This window comes from Ambystoma mexicanum, chromosome 2q (genome assembly GCF_040938575.1).
Source record: "Ambystoma mexicanum isolate Mex_15411 chromosome 2q, UKY_AmexF1_1, whole genome shotgun sequence".
NCBI lineage: Eukaryota > Metazoa > Chordata > Amphibia > Caudata > Ambystomatidae > Ambystoma > Ambystoma mexicanum.
In genome coordinates, this window is record NC_090924.1 from 103,307,888 (window position 1) to 103,327,268 (window position 19,381).

The 19,381-nt window shown below is 43.6% G+C and overlaps 1 protein-coding gene across 14 annotated transcripts in view; it reads left to right on the forward strand.

The window, feature by feature from the left end:
- Positions 1–19,381, forward strand: part of TBC1D24 (TBC1 domain family member 24) — a 1,120,122-nt gene that overhangs the window by 493,828 nt on the left and 606,913 nt on the right. For 3 of the 14 annotated variants that reach the window (XM_069646944.1, XM_069646942.1, XM_069646941.1), the window contains exon 3: positions 14,805–15,012. The exons of the other annotated variants lie outside the window; for them this stretch is intronic. The gene's annotated coding sequence lies outside the window, so the exon portion shown is untranslated. The remainder of the gene's footprint in view (positions 1–14,804; positions 15,013–19,381) is intronic. 14 annotated transcript variants of the gene reach the window in all.

The following is a 19,381-nucleotide window of genomic DNA, read 5'->3' on the forward strand; positions in this document are numbered from 1 at the left end:
GAACTTCAGATTTCAATTGGTGCTGACCACAGTATGATTCTCCATGAGGACCTTAACGGATGAATAGCTCTCAGCAATTTTATATATATAATTTTTATATGGACTACTGATTGGACTTCTGAAATACATTTCCTAATTCTTGTTTACTTACTTTTGATGACTATCCCTGAGGTCCCACCCTCTTCTCCCAGAAGCCTCATAATCCCGGGCGCGTGCATTCCCGAAGTGCATTTTGTAAGTGTTGATACGACTGATAGTGGTGGAGACAGTGACTATAGGATTGCCTTTTTATTTCAATTCATGTCTTACCCTTGTTTGAATAAGTGACTTTGTGGTGTGTTTATATTTTATTGGCTTGTTTTTGGTATATATTACCACTATACACACTGAAAGCCATGCCGTCTCCTGAAAAAATTGCGCGTACAATTGCCCAAGCTAATACAACACTGAAGTGTTCTACGCCGTGCAAATGCGTCTATGCCTGCTAAAGCAATGTTGCTTCGCCAGCATTCGATCTTTCATGTATTCACATGCTTAGAATATTCCCCATCATCAGGCTGGGAAACCTCAGTCTTTTTTAAAAGCGTTTTCTCTTGGAAAACTTCGACACTTCCGTGTCTTATCGACGTCCTTTTGGGACACTTGCGCACCACCCAATAGGAGGTAGGGTAGAAATAGACCCGCCCCTGCGGCTTCTCAGATTTCACCCATCTCCAAAGTTTTGGGATCACCTCGTGCTTTCTACACTTTTGTGGGTTGTAGTAATTTCTTTCCCAATGTCAGGGAAAGCGTTGTTTCGCCTGTGTGTTACGTGCGGAATGAAAAAAGTTTGAGGGGGACGGGCACATGCACTGCCTTTATTGCCTCTACCCTCATTACTCTGCGGAGACCTGTGACATCTGCAAAGGTTTCTCGCAGAAAATGTTGAAGGACCGCAATCAACGTCTGATATCGTGGCTAAACGAAGAGGCCTACCCTCCATTTGAGGTAGGATCGGTGCGCAGTTTAGCATCGGAGAGGCCTTCCCCCGCAGTTGCTCGGTGTCGGCTGAGCCTCCGGTAAAGAAGTCACGGCCTACAGAAAAGAGTTGTCCCTCTTCGGGGAAACATCTGACGAAAGGGGCTCCTTCATCGTCTAATGACCAGTCCCGAAAGCCTGAAAAATCTTCTTCTACTTCTTCGAAAAAGGACTCTTCAAGACGCTCCTCCTCAGGAGACCATCATATGTCTTCCTCGAGTAGAGAATCTTTGAAGCACCTCTCCAGAGACTCGAAAAAGGCAGGATCGCCTAACAAGTCTGCGCCACAACTGCCAGCTCCGTGAACGGGAGTCCCGTCGTCGACGGCCTCACTGCCGGCTGCAGTGTCGGTCTCTACAGTGGTGTCGTCGGCCCCAGTGGCGGCGATCGACGAGCCCCCCAGTCAACAGTCGATGCACCAGGGTCTTGGCAGCCATCAGCGTAGGACGCCATTCTGCCGGACACCTTATTGCAACAGGAGTCGTCAATGGAGGAGAAACGAGAACCTGTGGTTAACCCAACAAATCTCGGCTTACAGTGCATTGGCCCTTCGGCGGTGGGAGTACAGAATGTTCCACCTGCGTCTCCTCTGCTGAATCCGCAGTCGGTGCTGTCTCTACAGGGTTTATCTACACTGCAGTCCCCATTAAGTCAGCTGGATGCAAGACTGCCTCCCATGGGTATGCCTCCGATAACACCTATCGTCGACGCGGCAGGTGCCCCTCTGCGTTCGGCCTCCACGGCTGAGTTGCCAGCTTCCCGGCCGATGAATACAGAACCTCCTCGTTCCCACCCAGAGGAGGGTGAGCTGCAGGACTCAGATTCAGACCAGGGTCCTAGGGACTCCATCTCTGACATTTCATCATCGCCATTAAGAGACCCGACGTGGGAGTCTGATGGAGAAATAGAGGCTCCTAGAAGTCCGGCGCAACCGTCTCCCCTGGATGACTTTGAGGCTTTTCATGCCATGATGGCAAAAGCCTGTTGAGTTTGGTCTGACCCCAGAGGAAGAACGGAAAGAATGTTTCTTATTTGACCGCAGGGGAAAGAAAAGAAAGGCAGTTTTCTCCGTTCCTATCTTGGACCACGTTTGGCAAGAAGGCTTACGTACCATGCGCCATCCTTTTTCGGAGCCTGCAGTTAAGGGCAGGTTAGAGAACAAATTCAAGGCCCCGGACTCTACGCCAAAGTGTGTGTTTGCACAACCTTCTCCTGAATCAGTGGTGTCAGCGGCAGCTAGCAGGACAGCCAGAACACAGCACAAGTGCACAACACCTCCTGACAGTGAAGCTAGAAGACAAGATGCCTTCGGAAAGAAGCTCTTAACAGTGGGGGCGACGACAGTCAAGGCCGCTAACTCTTTAGCGATTATGGCACGCTACGACCGTGAAATGTGGCATTGCCGGGCCTCCATCTTATAACATCTACCCAAAGAACACCGAAAGGCAGCCATGCCACTGGTGCGTGAAGATGAGGAGGCATCAAATCACAGCAGTAACATCACTGTAGATTTAGCGGTATCGGGGTCCAAGCAGATAAATAATGGGGTGGTACTAAGGAGTCAGGCCTGGCTTAGGTGCACAGACTTTAGGACGTTTATGAAATGTTTAGCGCCGGTGGCGGCGTGGCTCTGATGAGAAGGTCATCACGTCTATCCTTGCTTGGATGACTGGCTGATACGGGGCTCGTCTCCGGCGGTGACGCAGGCAAGTCTCAACATTACCATGGAGCTGTTGCAATGGTTTGGCTTTGCGGTCAACTTCGAAAAGTCATTTCTCTCTCCCTCCAGGAGCTTGGTGTTTTTGGGCACGGAATTCCAGACTCAGTCAGGTCTGGTGAAGCCTTCTGTCGAGAGAATTCAAAAACTCAAGCAGAAGGCGGCAGAGTGGAGAGTCGGAACGAGAGTGTCTGTCAGAAACTACATGTCGCTGCTGGGAGCCATGGCGTCATGTATTCCGTTGGTGAAGGACTGTCGTCTCTTCATGAGGCTAGTGCAAGAATTTCTGGCAGACCGGTGGACTTAAAGTCGCGGATTATGGTCCGACAAGGTGGTGATCAACTGCGATTTACAGGAAGCGCTTCGGGGTTGCCAATCTGACGCGACAAATGCTGTTACTGGAGCCGGAATTTCAAGCTAAAATTGTGACGGATGCCTCTCAAACAGGGTCGGGAGCTCACCTGGGGTCCTTCCAAGTTCAAGGTTGGTGGTCTCCAGTCGAATCGAGTCTTCACATCAATGTGCTGGAACTGAGTGGTTCATTGGGCTCTAAAATCGTTTTTGCCACGCATACGAGGCTCTGTCGTGAGAGTATTGACGGACAATACAACCACAATGTTTTACCTAAGGAAGCAGGGGGGGCACACATTCTAGAACGCTCTGGAGAGAGGCTCAGGAGCTGTGGCATTGGGCCCTCAAACAAGACATCAATATTGTGGCGTGTCATCTACCATGGGTGATGAATGTACAGGCAGACTCTCTCAGCAGAGAAATGAACCAACTCCACGAGTGGCATCTGAAGGATCAGCAGGTGTCAAGCATTATCAGGAGATGGGGTCGTCCTTCGCTGGATCTCTTCACCACCCGAGAGAACAGAAAGCGCAAGCAGTCTGCCAGCAGATGGCCTCAGCCAAATTCGCTGGGGGATGCCTTCTCCTTCCCGTGGACAGGCAGGTTCGCGTACGCGTTCCCTCCGGTTCCACTCATTCGGCGACCCTCCAGTGGATACAGAAATACCCATGCCGGGTGATTCTGGTTGCCCCTTACTGGGCCAGGCAGCCATGGTTCTCAGACCTACTCCATCTATCCGTAGCAGAACCTGTGTGGTCTCAAGTGACGCCGGACCTTCTGTTTCAAGACAAGGGGGCAGTTTGGCACCACGACCCTGGCTCTCTCAGCTTGACAGCTTGGCTCCTGACTTCTCCGAGTTTGGATTACTAAACATTCCTAGGGACTGTTGCAGCATTTTAGAGGTGGCTAGAGCTCCGTCCACAAATGTCCCCTATGAATGCAAATGAAAAAGGTTTTGTGTGTGGTGTAAGGATCAGCCTGGGAAGCATTTAATCGGAGCAAATTCTGCCCTACTTACTACACTTGGCAAAGAAAGGTTTGGCGTTCTCCTCCATAAAGGTTCACCTGGCGGCCATTTCTAGATTCACTCGGAAGAGGCACGCTACCCCGCTGTTCAGTGATCGTCTTGTTAAACATTTTCTAAAAGGATTGTTTCAGACTTTTCCTCCGGCTAAGAAATTCCCTCCTGGTTGGAGTCTCAATCTGGTGCTGTCGGGTCTGATGAAAGCCCCGTTTGAACCTATGTCGTTGACGCCCCAGAAATTTGTTTTGTGGAAAATGGTTTTTATTGGCCATTACTTCAGCAAGAAGAATATCGGAGTTGCAAGCTCTAGTGATTGATCCTCCGTACTTACGTTTCTTCAAAGATAAGGTGGTGTTAGCTACTAACCCGCACATTATTCCAAAAGTGCCAACTACGTTTCATAAACTCTCTTCTATTGTGCTACCATCATTCTTCGCTTCGGCTTCCTCATTGGCAGAAAAGGCGCTGCATACACTGCATGTTATGAGCATTGAAATTTTACCTGAGTCGTACTCAGGAATTCAAACGTTCAAGACAACTGTTTGTGGCTTATGGACCCTCAGTAAAGGGAAGAGCAATCTCCAAACAAGGCCTATCGTGCTGGGTCTCATCGGCTATTTTTTTCTGTCACCCTAAGGCGGGAAAGCCTTTGGAGAGGCGCCCGAAGCCGCACTCGACGAGATCCACCGCGTCATTGGCGGCATTATGGTCGGGATTCCGCTGGTGGACATCTGTCAGGTGACCTCCTGGTCGTTGCCGCATACATTTACTCGGCATTATTGCCTGGAGCAGCAACATGGTGCAGATGTACAGATGGGACGTGCAGTCATACAGCGCCTCTTTCAGTAAGGTAAGCCCCTACAGCGTGGGGTACCTGTTTCAATGTTATCATGGCCAATGTTTTCTTGCTGGTCGTGTGTGTTGCGTTCCTAATGTATTGGTTTGCATTACACGCCAACATGTATGATTAATACTGCTATGTAATCTATTCTAAGCATGTGAATCCATGAAAGATCCACTAAGCATGTGAATCCATTAAAGATCCAATGCTGGAGAAGGGAGTAGTTTCTTACCTGTAACTCCATTTCTGCAGCGTTGGTATCATGGATTCACATGCACCCGCCGGCGTCCCCTGAATGCAAACCTAGTTGGTGCCTCTACTTTGGAGGTTAAAATCTTAGGAGAAGCCGCGGGTGGGTCTATTTATACCCTACATCCTATTGGGTGTTTCGGAAGTGTCCCAAAAGGACGTCGATGGGATACTGAAGTGTCGGAATTTTTCCAAGGGAAAATGCTTTTAAAAAAAGATCGAGGGTTCCCAGCCTGATGACGGGGAATATTCTAAGCATGTGAATACATGAAAGATTCCAACGCTGGAGAAATGGAGTTACAGGTAAACTACTCCCTTACCATGGACATTAGGACATTTTATCCGGGTCCTTCTGTTATTTCCTCTTTAACAGATGTGTCAATAACAACGCTGCACCCCCCTAAATTTACCTCCAAATGAACAACGTAATGGAGGTGAAAAGTACAATAGTGCCCATCAACCTATGTACACCGTCCAATTTGTTGATGGCGGCTGTGCTTGACGCTGATTCTGTTCCTTCCAATGAGTTGCTAGAGCGGACGGAAAAACAAAATCAAATGAATATTGTGGCGTGTATCCATGACAAAGCTGATAATGATCATCGAACTTTGAAATCCCAATCCAATGTAGCCCTCTTATCGCATGTAGTCCCTATAGAACCGGTGTGTGTCAACTCTACTTCTCTGGTGGCAATTTCCATAATGTCATCGCTGTTGCAGAACCCAAGTGAAATTATATCAGCACCTTCGTCCCCACATTTGTCGCAATCCCCGGTGATGTTTTCCAACTCGGTACACAAGTCTTCTGCATTGTCACTTTCATATGCACAGCCTACACCGAGGAAACCTAGGGTGCCAGGGCGCTAAGTGGGTGACTCTTCAATAACTGCAGGGCTACCGTTTGCTGAATTTTTTTTGCAAGGCATGAATACAGCTTTGTTTTCGCTTGCTAAATTGTATGACAGTCTGGACAACAGACTTGGTGAGCAAAACACAATGTTAAAACAGCTTATGGGAAAAAAATTACCTCGAACATTCTCGTGGAAGCAGCTACTATGACTGATATTGCCATTATGGATAGAATAGATGTGATTTTAGCTCCTGTTCTTGTGCCTATAGATAACAACTTGGGCAGTTCCAAATTGAGAAATGTAACTGAATCACACACCAAATCCATTACTCTTGGCAAAGCTGTGGGATCCGAGGGTGCCTTATTTGAAACCAATTGTGCAGTCTTAAATCTTGGGAATATGGTGGGTATCACAGCGGATGTTGAAACAAGCTCTTCAATTGAGGAAAATGCAGATGGCAAACCTGCTTTCACCATCTTCTCCAAGTTTAAATCTAAAAAATGTACAGAGAAGATGTTAACCGGTAAGAAGAGTAAGAATATAGTCGCACCCGCTTCTCAGTCCAAAGCGAATTCTCGTTTTATTTTATTCATTTGTTGACCTTGCCTCCTAAAAATCCCAAATTGGCTGGATTGGCAGTTACAAAGAAATATGCCACCATAGCTAAAAACAAAAGCATAGCTATAGGCAATAAACAAATAGCTAATGAGCCTTGTGTGATGCCGGTTATTCTTCCTTATGCACCACTGGATAACCTGGTTGAAGAGGCTCAGAAAGTGCCTGCAGTGGGTGCTCCTGTACAATCCCAGTGTTTAACAGAGGAAAATAATACATTCTACACCTTGGAAAATGGACGCAAAGAGATTCAAAAATCTGTTGCGCTCTTTGTCTCGTCATCCTGAGGTGCCGCATCAATCAGATCTAGAAATTAAGGACCCCCTTAGCATTCCCTTGGGCCCTGCACATGTTAAACAGCAGCAAAATTACAATATGCGGCCTACATGTGAGATTGAAGTACCCACTACCTCCTTAATTCATAACTATAAACCGAAACATCCCAATTGTAATTAGACAACTCATCATAGTTTGATCCTCCAATGTCAGGGGGTGGGGGTGACTTTCCCTTGTATGACCTGAATACGTCATCTGTCTTAAATATCATGGAAGACATCCCCAAGCTACAGGATATAACTTCTAGTGACTTGTCGCAGATTGAATTTATACACCACTATGACACCACGGTTGTAAGATTATGGATGGTATCTGGAGTTGTTAGAAATACTATTTGGCATGCTCGCAAGGACCTATATAATATGGGATTCTTATTGCTTCATCAATCGAATCCGGTGCCTTAAAGTGGAATAGGACGAAACGGCGGAAATAAAATGTACCGACCCCACCAAAAGACCTAAAACACACACCACGAAAAGTTCAGCCGGAGGGGGGTGTTCCCTGCAACATCCCACACATTATACTGCACAATATAGTGAGCGGGGTTGCGGGGGACACGCCTGCATGTATTCGTGCATTTCCCATGCAAACATTTCCTTCGCAGCAAAATCAGCTGCGGAAAAATCACGAAGATCCACTAAAGTGAGTCAGAACCCTATGTCAGGGGAAAAATAAGCAATGGTTTACAACTCCTTTTGACGATTTCTTGTCCCCACACTAATTATTTTACTACGCGAGTGGTAGCTCCTCGCCAAGCATCTAGTATTCACTCTGATTAACAACCCATTTCAGGGAAGTTCGCCACTTACAGACTCGCGTGGAATACTTGAGGCCATAAACATTTGACCTCGACTACCTCAAATCCATTAGATGACTGACTGTCATGTTGCAGGAGGTATGGCTAACTCCCCCCTCACCCGATTTTGGATAATCATGTGATTCTTCTGGCTTCGACATTCGCAAGAGGCAGACCGATGGCTGGTCTCTTGGTCGCCTCCAAACACCTCTTCAGGTCTTACTGTGCAACCATGGGCATCTCCTAGCTCATATTTACAATTAGTTAGGATTAAATCTAAGTTCTTTTCTATTGCCTGTGTTAATGCATATTGGAACCACCCAGCCATCATTGATGACCAGTTCATGGAGGATGTTGAATCTGTTCTTGATCTTATTGCTATCGACCCCTCAATTGACTATACGATTGTAGCGGGAGACTTAAACCTTAATTGTTTCTTACAGCAGGGCATGAAATTGTCAGATGCAGCGATTCGTTGGACGTGTCTCATGCAGGAACGTAACTTCCTCATGACAAATGGTGCCAGCACTGACAATATTCCATCAGTTCATACATGGCATAGAGGGAGTCAAACTGCCCTAATAGACTACATATATATAGATCGAAACTTCTTTGCTAGAATGGTGAGTTTTAAAGTTGTGATAAAAACTGTAAGTGATCATCACATTCTAGATTTGATATGGTCTTTCCCTATGTCAGATTAGTCAAATCCAGCTAGTTACTATGGTCAACAGTATGCTATTTCAAGCAGAGGCAATGGACGTCGGACAAGCTTCATGCCTTGATGTTAAGGATTTCGTATCCTTCCAGCATACGGCAACTAGAACTTACTCACACTGATGGTTTATATGTGGCGGTGATGCAGATTTTTAAGACAACTGTTCAAAATCAGTCTAGACCTGCCATAGCACACCTACATACATATGACACTCAATTACAGCTGAGAAAATCTATTTTGAGAGCTAATATTTGAGTATTTGAAGGTCTACCAATTGATCTCAAAGTGTGTGAGTCTGGTAAGCTCAAAACTAAATATGTAAATTGGCTGAAAGCAAGAAGAGCCAATATGTACTTAGTTGATGCTCAAACAATGTTACATACTTTAACATCTAAAGGTTCAGCCTTAATATGGGGCCTTATGAAGAGTCAATTCAACTGCACAGACTCCGATGCAGATAAATGCAGTGCCGGAGACAGTGTGGGTCCAATATTACAACTCTCTATATGCGGCTACCCCGTGGGTGGCATATTCCCCAAGTACCACCGTTAAATATGACTGACAACCTAAACGAGGAAAAGCTTATGTTACCTATTTCCAAGCAATCTACCTCGAGAGCTCTGGGCCTGGATGGCTTGTCTAACAGTTTGTTGAAGGCCCATCCGCAAGCTTGGACGAGAATTGTATAAGTGATATTTTCCCAGGTCATTCATTTGTGCCGTATTCCACCTACATGGCAGAAATCAGTCATTGTGCCAATCTGTAAAAAGGGTGACCGTTTATTTCCTACAAAGTATAGACCCATAGCGCTTGGACGTCCCGAGGAAGTTTTTCGCACATCTTATTTTGAAAGAATTGAACATTTGGGCAGAGAAAAATAACATTCATGTTCCTTTTCAATCTGAATTTATGCCGGGTCTTGGGACATGCATTAATTTACATACTCTGCATGCCATCAAACACCATGAAGGACAGAAGCAACAACCTCACTATGCTGGTTTTATTGATTTTCAAACGGCATTTGATTCTGTCAAGAGCTATTTTTCCATAAATTGGCTAAAGCTGAATGTCCTTGTCATCTTCAGCATTGGATCAGAGAATTTCATTCAAACACCTCAGTCCAAATTAGACTCTCGTTAGACGGCAGACTATCAAGCTCAATAAAAACCTAAACAGGCCTTAAACAGGGTTGCTTATTGCATCGTCATTTTTTAATTTTTTTCATTTCGGACATTAGTCAAGGTTTCGTTACTGTCATCTCTGATTGCCCTCATTTGGGAAAGCATGCAATCCCCTGGCTCTTTTATGCCGACGATTTAGTCTTGCTGGCGAAGACGCCACAGGGATTTGCAAACTTTACTGAATGAATTGGACTGGTATGTCCAAAGAAATTAATTGACAAAGTGTGGTTGTTCCCAAAGAAACTTTGGGAACTCTCGTCCCCTGCACACTATCGAATATCTGAAAAAAATCAGAAAAATAACTCGAGAGTTTCTGGATTTTGTTTACACCTAATATTTTAGGTAATATTTAGAAAAACAGAAATTTTGACAAACACTTTTCATGATACATAAATCATTTTCCTTAAACAGGTAAGACAATATTTTGTGAAAACAAAGATTTTGGTGAAAGTATCCTTTTCTTTATTGTACAAAGCATATGGTGGTGCCCAACGCGTTTCGAGTACAACTCTTCTTCAGGGGCAATGGCACAATTTTTTCATTTTTCTACAAAGTGAAGAGATGACAGAGTCAAATTATCTTAGCCCATTATAGACAGTACATATAATTTATCTCTGTTTTTAGCTCAGTTTAACCCAAATGGCGTAAAAAGTAATCGGTTAAACATAAAGTGACAAATTTAAACAAGTATTCGCAATTTGGGGAAGATTGGCAAACGTACATTGATTCAAAAACCCATTCCTGGAAACCATATAGTAGTGTACTTATTTTACACAAAATAAAGAAGAACAAATGCTGCTTATATTCAGCTAGATAAATCTGCTTATGATCCAATCATACATTCTTGAACAAAGATTATGTAGTTACATTTGTACATGGAACTATTTAACAGAAAAGGTAAGAACAAAAACGTTTTTCAAAGTGGAAACAAGGTTAACCATATGGTAATTTCTAAGTGAAAGCAAATGGAGTGAAAACTTGCATGTCTTTAGAAAAAGATCGATAAAAATGAAGTGAATGCAAAGTGCATCTAGTGGTTGTCATCCAGCACGGACAAATTGCAGCAAAAGGTTCAAAGTCTGCAAACTACTATTTAACTGAAAGGAGAGAGACGAAGATAAGTATCTCAAATAGACTACATCTAATCTAGAAAGAAACCTGATGGCTACAAGTACTTACATGGAATTCTTTGGTAGAAGGCGCTACAAGGATGGTCGCATCTGCCGGTCTGGAGATGCGTCCACCCTGTGCAGCGTCTCCTTATATACGAACGGTGATGCTCTTTGTTAGCAAAATGACATGCGCGGTGAGTAGCCGAAGTGCGCATGTGTAGATAAAGATCGTCATGTCTACTGACGTATTCAGGAGAAAGAAGAGTTGCGCATGTGTAAAAAAGAACTCGTCATGTTTACTGACGTATCCAGAATCAAGTGGTTGCGTGATGTACGTCAGCCGCGTGACGTACCATCCACGCCTTTCATGGAAAAGGAAACAAAATAATGAAACTTAGGGAAGGCGAGTCAAAGAGTGCTTGGAAAAGACTCAATGCGAAATTTTGTATACCTGATGTTTAAAAGGTTATTAAAACAGCAGTAACGTCGGGAAAACATACTCTGATGTTGATTTAAATACAGGCAGAAATGTTTACCAAAGATGGTGTGGTATTCTGTACACTGGCCGCATGGGAAGTGAAATGTCGAGAAAGATACTATAAACAATAAGAAGATGGTTCAGGTACATGTGACAATAAGGAAACATCTGTATTGAATACATAAAGATATTTACAAACAAAAACATTGATCCAAACATTAAAAGATTCCATATTAGTGTACAAATTAATCAGTCTGCGCAACATCAGCAGACGGTCGGTTATCAAATCCCATTTACTTCTGCTCCTAATGGATGCACATTCTATTTCTGGAGACTGTAGCATGGTACCTGGGTTTTTCTAAAATTGGCATAACATTTTTTATAAAAATAGAGAGGGAATATAACAACAATGTATCAGAGAATGCTACATTGTAAGTAAGGACCTAGGTAATACTTTTCGTTCATCCCTAACGGGGTAAGCAAATCAAGGCAGTGTATCCAATATAATTCTTTGTGACAAGATTTTTTGTAGATCACCACCTCTTGGAAGAGGGTGCACAATTTCGAGAATCACAACTCTCATTTGGGCCACAGTATGTTTGTGGTCTCTAAAGTGTCTATATACTGGGGATTTTGTATTTTTGGTACGCATGTTAGATTTGTGCTCCGTCCAACGCATTTTCGCTTTTCTGGCTGTTTTACCCACATAGTACAGTCCACAGGGACAGCGTAGAGCATAAATGACATTCTTTGAGTCACAGGTGGCATATTGTTTTAATAGAATTTTTTTACCTGTGTTAGCATGTCTAATGTGATCTCCCTTTATTACATTCGAACAGTGCTGGCAATTCAGACAAGGGAAGGTACAATTTTTTGGTTTGTTTAAAAAGGTCTGATTGGACATTTTCCTTTTTTCGGCTTTAATTAATTTGTCTCAAAAGTTTCTGCCCGTTTTGTAGGCAAGCATCGGTGGTTCTGGGAACAGCTGATTAAGCTGTGGGTCTGATTTAATGATATCCCAGTTTTTGTAAATTATCAGTTTTATCTGAAAGCTCTGGCTGGAGTATTTCAGTGAGTGTATCAAGTTGGATTTGGTTTCCTTGGGTTTAATGGCCAGCAATTCAGTTCTAGTCTGTGCTTCCGTTCTGAGTACAGCTTTGTCTAGAAGGACAGTTGGAAAATGTCGATCTTCAAAACGGGATTTCATAATCGAGTATTCTTGGAGTTTATCAGCCTCTGAGGTAATTCTTTTCAGGCGAAGGAGTTGACTATACGGTAGGTTTTCTTTAAGATGTTTTGGATGAAAGCTGTGGAAGTGAAGAGTGCTGTTGACATCTGTAGGTTTTCTGTAAATTTGTGTCTTAAGTGCTGAGTTTGAGATCTCTATAGTAACATCCAAAAAGTTGATGGATGGCTTTCCAATTTCAATTGTCAGCTGGATTCTGTCATTGCATTGGTCCAAGAACTCCCAGAAGAGCAGTAGTTCAGATTCCGTTCCTTTGAAAATGCCAAAGATGTCATCAATGTATCTGTACCATTTTTTGATTTTTCCCCAGTGGCACCCTCCTATGCCAACATCTTCATGTACTTCTTTGAACACACCTATGTCTTGGAAAATCCAACGTGGAAAGGAAAAATCAAAAAATGGTACAAATACATTGATTATGCACTGTCTATAATGGGCTAAGATAATTTGACTCATGTCATCTCTTCACTTTGTAGAAAAATGAAAAAATTGTGCCATTGCCCCTGAAGAAGAGTTGTACTCGAAACGCGTTGGGCACCACCATATGCTTTGTACAATAAAGAAAAGGATACTTTCACCAAAATCTTTGTTTTCACAAAATATTGTCTTACCTGTTTAATGATTTATGTATCATGAAAAGTGTTTGTCAAAATTTCTGTTTTTCTAAATATTACCTAAAATATTAGGTGTAAACAAAATCCAGAAACTCTCTTGAGTTATTTTTCTGATTTTTTTCAGATATTCGATAGTGTGCAGGGGACGGGAGTTCCCAAAGTTTCTTTGGGAACAACCACACTTTGTCTATTTTGTCCAACCTAGATGCCAAGGTTGAGCCTTTCTCCCACCGCACCTCAAATTTATCTTCAACCTCATTACTTTCTCTAATTTAATTTGATGAGATAAAATATAAACAGGTGTGCCTCTAGGTTTTCTATATATCTTTCTCAAAGAAATTAATTGATCATTAATCTTGTAAAATCTAAGGTTATTATTTTTGCCACGACACATAAAATCAAAGGGAATACCTTCAAGTGGACTTTACAACAAAAACCCTTGGAATAGGTTTGAGAATATAAATATCTGGGGCTCAATATTAATGATCAGATTTCAGATGCTCAATATTACTCTGACATTTCTAAAAAGAAGAAAACTGCTGCGGCACAGGCGTCGATTAGAAATTGAAGATATGGTAGATGAACCTTGCTCCATGTATTGACATTTTATAGACAAAAAGCTGTGCTGTCTACGATCTATGGTGCTGAAACGCACAGGTGGCGTGGTAATGTGTATTGGGCCACTATTGAAGGTTCCTTTTGGAAAGAATTATTAAGATTACCCAAAAGTGTTTCTATGTGTATAGTTTGAATTGGGACTAATTTCATTATATGCTGTGTATATGTGGGAAATGTGTAGTTTATACAGAAAATGCATCATGGATTGTAAACATAATTCACTGTTAGATGTATTGGCTAAGTATAAAAAGGTGCTCTAAAGTCGAAGAGTTTTTGACTGCAGCCGATGTTTCTGATGACGTACTTGTGCACAATCCAAACAAGGCAAAGAAAAAGATCTGGGAATGGGATTGGATTAACACCGAGCCTAATGTTTAGACCAGAAACAACTTAAGGTTTACACCTTTTTAGATAAAAAACCACAAGTGCCAGAATCATATGTGTGCAAATTCCAATGTGTGAAATATCGCAATCTGTTTATTACATTTAGATTAAAAATCTGGCACTCAAAAGAGGTGTTGGCGAATTGGCGCTTAATTCCGGCTAGTGCTAACGTATGTTGTTTTTACAAAAACTCTGCTAAGCCAGAAACTCATATTCATCTGATCATTGGCTGCTCCCAACTAATCATGTTCAGGAAGAAATACTTTGAGCACTTTTTTGTTGGATATCGACCGGTAACATCAGAGATGTTATGGAATGCATTGTATAATGCTGAAAGTACATCACTGAGATTGGCAATAGTGAATTATCTATTAGCACTCAATCTAGGGGGATTTTAGTTCAGTGTTAACATGTTCTAAGAGAATAATAATGACTCAGGATTTAATATCTTTTTCATTTAATAATGTAATGATTGTAGTTTATATTAAGTTTTAAGATTTGCTTTTGTATGGACATGATTTTTGTAACCTGTATATTTTTATAATTGTTGTAAAATGAATTATATTGAAAAGTTTAACCAACTAGATAAATAAAAAAAAAAAAAGCAGATGGGTTCACCACAACAATCACATAACCAAGATCCTTTGGTGGCCTCAGCGAGATCTCCAGTACCCTCAAAGAGCTGGGGGCCCCCTGCCGCACACCTTGGGGATGCATCGTCGACCTGATGAGACCAGTTTTGTGCGCACAACCGAGGAGGCAAGCTGACGCAGAGTTGCCTGAAGGTCTGCCTGATTCCTTAGGTGGGCTACTGACCAAGGTGGTGCAGACCGTTGAGGGGGGAGACTCAGAGTTTCTATATCACGTGAGTGTACTCTTGCATGACAACACAGTATTGTGGATATTTTTTTGTTTGTTGTTGGTTGAATTTGTGTAATTGACTAGTAGATTAAGTTGGAAAGGAACTCCTCTGTTGGGGGAAAGATGGCGCTCAATAGTCTTGCATGCAGTTTTAATGAGATAATGAAGGGATCTCCTCCATTGTGGCGAAAGATGACATCATAAGTAGGATAGAGTTGTGAATTGTTGTGCGATCTGCCCTGTGAGAAACCTGAAGGTGTCTCCCTAGCTAGTCCACAGGGATCTGTCATCCAGGTTTCAAGGACACAGTCATTGCGATTGGATCCAGTTCCTGGAGTTGGACCAGTGGGGGAGGATGACCTGGATTGGGGGGTCCTCTGGGAGTGGGACACCGCCGGCTGAGACGCAGTATCCCCCTTCCTTCAACACCCTTTCCCCGTCATACCACGTAGGAGATTCAGAAATACTGCCCCCCCTTTTTCAACATGAACACTTTTGCACAACACGGCAGATAACGGACTAACACCAGAGCCGTTTACCTGACGTGTCCCAATACAAGGGTCGGGCAAAGTCGGGCAATTGACCAGAATCGCACACACCCGACGGCCCCTTCCCTTCCCCACAGGGATAAAAGGCGGAGCGCGAGAGCACGGTACGAGAAAGGCAGACCTCACAGCGAGACAGCTAATCAAGCATGGCATTCAAGAGGTGGCGAAAGACGTCAAGAACCAAAGGGGTGACAAGGAGAGAAGCAACCTTGCCCTTTCCGACCCAGACCCGCAAAGCCTCCCTAAAAGGAATCGCAAGCCCGCGAATAATATCTCTCTAGTGTTGCAGCAAATGTCAACAGTACACGGAGCATGCCTACGCTGATAAGCAGGAAGTAGAAAGACGCCTGCTACCGTGGTGCCGTCCTTGACTCAGATACCAAATAAACCAAGCGTTTCATCACAGCCGGTGAGTCGAGGGGAGAACTGATAACAAACTGGGTTGTGTTGAATGGAAGTTGCAAAGTGGCATATTGGGGAAAAGTTCAAAGAACTGTAAATTGTTAAGGGAAGGCCAGCTGAAGAGGGAACCAGCACCACGTGGGTGCTGACTCGAGACTCTAGTTGATCCCGTGTTGATTGAAAATACTGATACCAGAAGAACCCATAGGAGAGCCGCCAAGACAGGTCAAAGTGGCCATACATGGGTCGAGCCAAATCCCTGTACTGTCGAAAGTCTTTGGCCGGCAAGTAATTGAGAAAGCCAAGGGAAGTGAATCCCGCTCAGTGAACCCGACGGAGGGAAACCCAACAGTGTGTTGTTTTAAAAAGACATTGAGACTTGTGAATACAACCGGAACAAGTGTTTTTGCGGAATGCCATAGTGAACCCGACAGACGGAGGCGAACAGTCAAGAAGGGGTCTGAGCCCGGTCGAGGTAGGGTCCTTGGGTGAAAAGTCATCACCCAAAGAGTGGAGAATATGAAAGGAGAAAACAAGTGGACAAGAGTCAATATGAACCATACTAAGGGAGGCTAAGAATCCAGAGAGGTCTGCGCCCAGAAGAGGGAGACCCAGGGGTGCACCACTATCACCCTAAAACTTCAGTTTGAAAGGCACTTTGTTATTTCTGACCCTCAAAGGCAAGAGACTTTCAAGAGGAAAGAGACTTGACCGTTGAGGCTTCTGAGAAGTTGAAAGCTGAACCGTCAGCTTGTGCTGGGGAAAGCTTGAGCGTGTGCTGTGCTCAGAAGTGCCACCTTATCCTGTGTTCATAACGCGGGGAAGGAAGGAAGACCCCTAGCTAGCACATCCTGACTATTATTTATGAGCACTTCTTTTCTTTGTTGCACCTCCTATCCACACCCTTTCTATATTAGTTGTAAGGACTGGCAATAGTTTTTGTAGTATAGGCCCTTTTATTTTGACCAGATTCCACAAGGACTGCCTTATTTTTCATTTGACGGTCAAAGCTTGCTCACGTCTTAGATTTAGGTTAGATTAGGTGTGTTTTTCCAATTTGTACATTGTTAAAATAAAGACCCTTGAAACATATTCACTTGTGTCTGTCTTTGCTGTTGCCACCATGAGTACCTTACACCCCTTATAGGGGAACGACAACGCAGTGTAGAAGTAGAAGATCCCTCCATCCCTCTGTAGGAGGGGAGAGAGGAAGATATTGCTGTAAATATTAGTGGTTACATTTTGTTGGAGTGGTATATTTAGAGATTTGTATGTTAACATGTGGATGGTTTGGTGGAGGTGAGGAATGTAGGAGTAAGAAGAGTGGCCGTTGATTGATGACTACAGACAGCTTTGAGGAAGAAAAAGGAAACCAGTTTATAATTGGATATTTTGCAAATTGATTTATTGTTGGGACAAATTGGGACAAAATGTTGTTGGGAGGAATTGGATTTTTGCAAATTGTGTTATTGGTTGGAAGCAAACATTTTTTAATATTCAACACGTCGGCAAATATCTAGCAGGGAGGGAATGGGACTCATTAGTATGATGGAGACTGCTTTAGAACATGTGTAAAAGGCTTCCGCAGTATAGGGATACAATATTGAAGTACCACAAAGAGTAGGTACAGGGGACTGCAGGAAAAATGTTTAAACAGTGGCCCACAGAGAGCACGCGTGAAAGACATTTTAGAACACATACACGCATAACTTTTGTCAACACACAAAGGGAAAAAGGCTGAAGAATAGACAAAGGCATTAAAATTGTGGAAAATTTGTGAGGAAGAAGAAGCCACTAATGACTATGTAGTTAAAAGTAATGAGAAGGTTGCGGTACCTTCCGCACCAACCCCACCCCTTATGGGTTCTTTCCTCTAAAGCCCGCTGCATGTTACACCAATCCCTGTTATGCACCTGTAAATGATAAGCGGGCTGCCAAATAAACAAGCAGGGGCTATTAGAAAAACATCAGGAGACATGGTTAGGAATACAACGGCAAACACTGTTCAGAATCCAGGACTTTCAGAAATAGTGAAACACGCCCGAAGGCAGATAGACGATGTATTGAGAGGAGCTCTTAAGAGCAGCACGGGAGCAGGAGGAAGGGTGGTACGCAGCGGTAGCAACAGATAAGTGGACCTCAGGGATCATTATGTTTAAATTCAACTTGTCACAGAACTCCCTACCGTAGAAGAAGTGGATAGCATCTCAATGTGCGATGACGCACAGGCAGAAAACAATTGTGGTGGGCGGGGGTGTAACGGAGAAAGCAGGGCACAGGGTCTTTTGGGAGGACAGAAGTAGGATATCATGGCCTGGGGAGGACAGAGATTGGATGCCGTCATGGTCTGGGCGGCTTAGGAAAAGGCCCACCAAAATAGCTTAGTAAGTACCAAGAAGGAAGAGGAGACATCGTAGGCCAGTTCCCCTGGTTACATAAAGATTGAGGTGGGGGGGCTCAGTACGTACCTTTTCCAAATATGGAAAGGGAAAATTCAGCTAACAGCTTGCCATTCCTCACAGCAGGGGCAGGCAAGTTGATTTATGCCCTCTAGAAGGATTACCCTGGCTGTAGGGGATATGAATAGCTTTTTTGCCTCGTTATTTGGTGAGCAGGAAGACACACTTTGGACAAAGGCAGGGTATGACGGTGTGACTCTGAACAGTAATGACCATGACGGTGCACCATTCAATAACTGCTGAACACACATATGGGAAGTACTAACGGAAATGTACCCAGTCTATCCTTGCTCTCACTATGGGTTCATATAAGGACCCTGCACAGTCCATTCAGCAGATACAGGAGATGTGGCAGTTAGAGACACGACTACCATGGGATAGAAACATCCCTGTTTTTTATCACATATTAGTGAAAGGTTTCCCCTAAGCAGTACGGGCAGAATTGGGGAAAGTGGTAGGAATTGAGACGAAATGATGGGCCGAGATACAAGCACACATAGTACACCATTGCAGAACGAAACAGGAAAACAGGAAAGAAGCAAAATTGACCAAGCGCAGAAGGCAGAAGCGACATTGGTACAGATACAGAACAAATTAGCACATTTTGGCATGAAAGGAGCAGTAATTACTAGCACCCCAGAAGGGCAATATGAGTACAACTCTCAGCAGGGAGGGGGGAGTGGGGCGAGGTATCCCCCACAAGTAGGGTATTCTCCACAAATGGCACAAGTAGGCTATTTTTCACAGGGAGGATTTTTTTCAACAAGCAAGGGGTGGCTTTCAGAGAGGAAGGGGGACTGGATTTGGATATGGAGGAGCAAGACCAAGGTTCGGAGGACTGTGCTATATCTTTGTTTGCGAAGAGTAGAAATAAAGTACAGTATGTCCCTGTTGGTATCCCTACATACAAGATTATATTTGATTTTAAAATGTTTTTATTGGCATTTGTAAATAGCAGTAAATC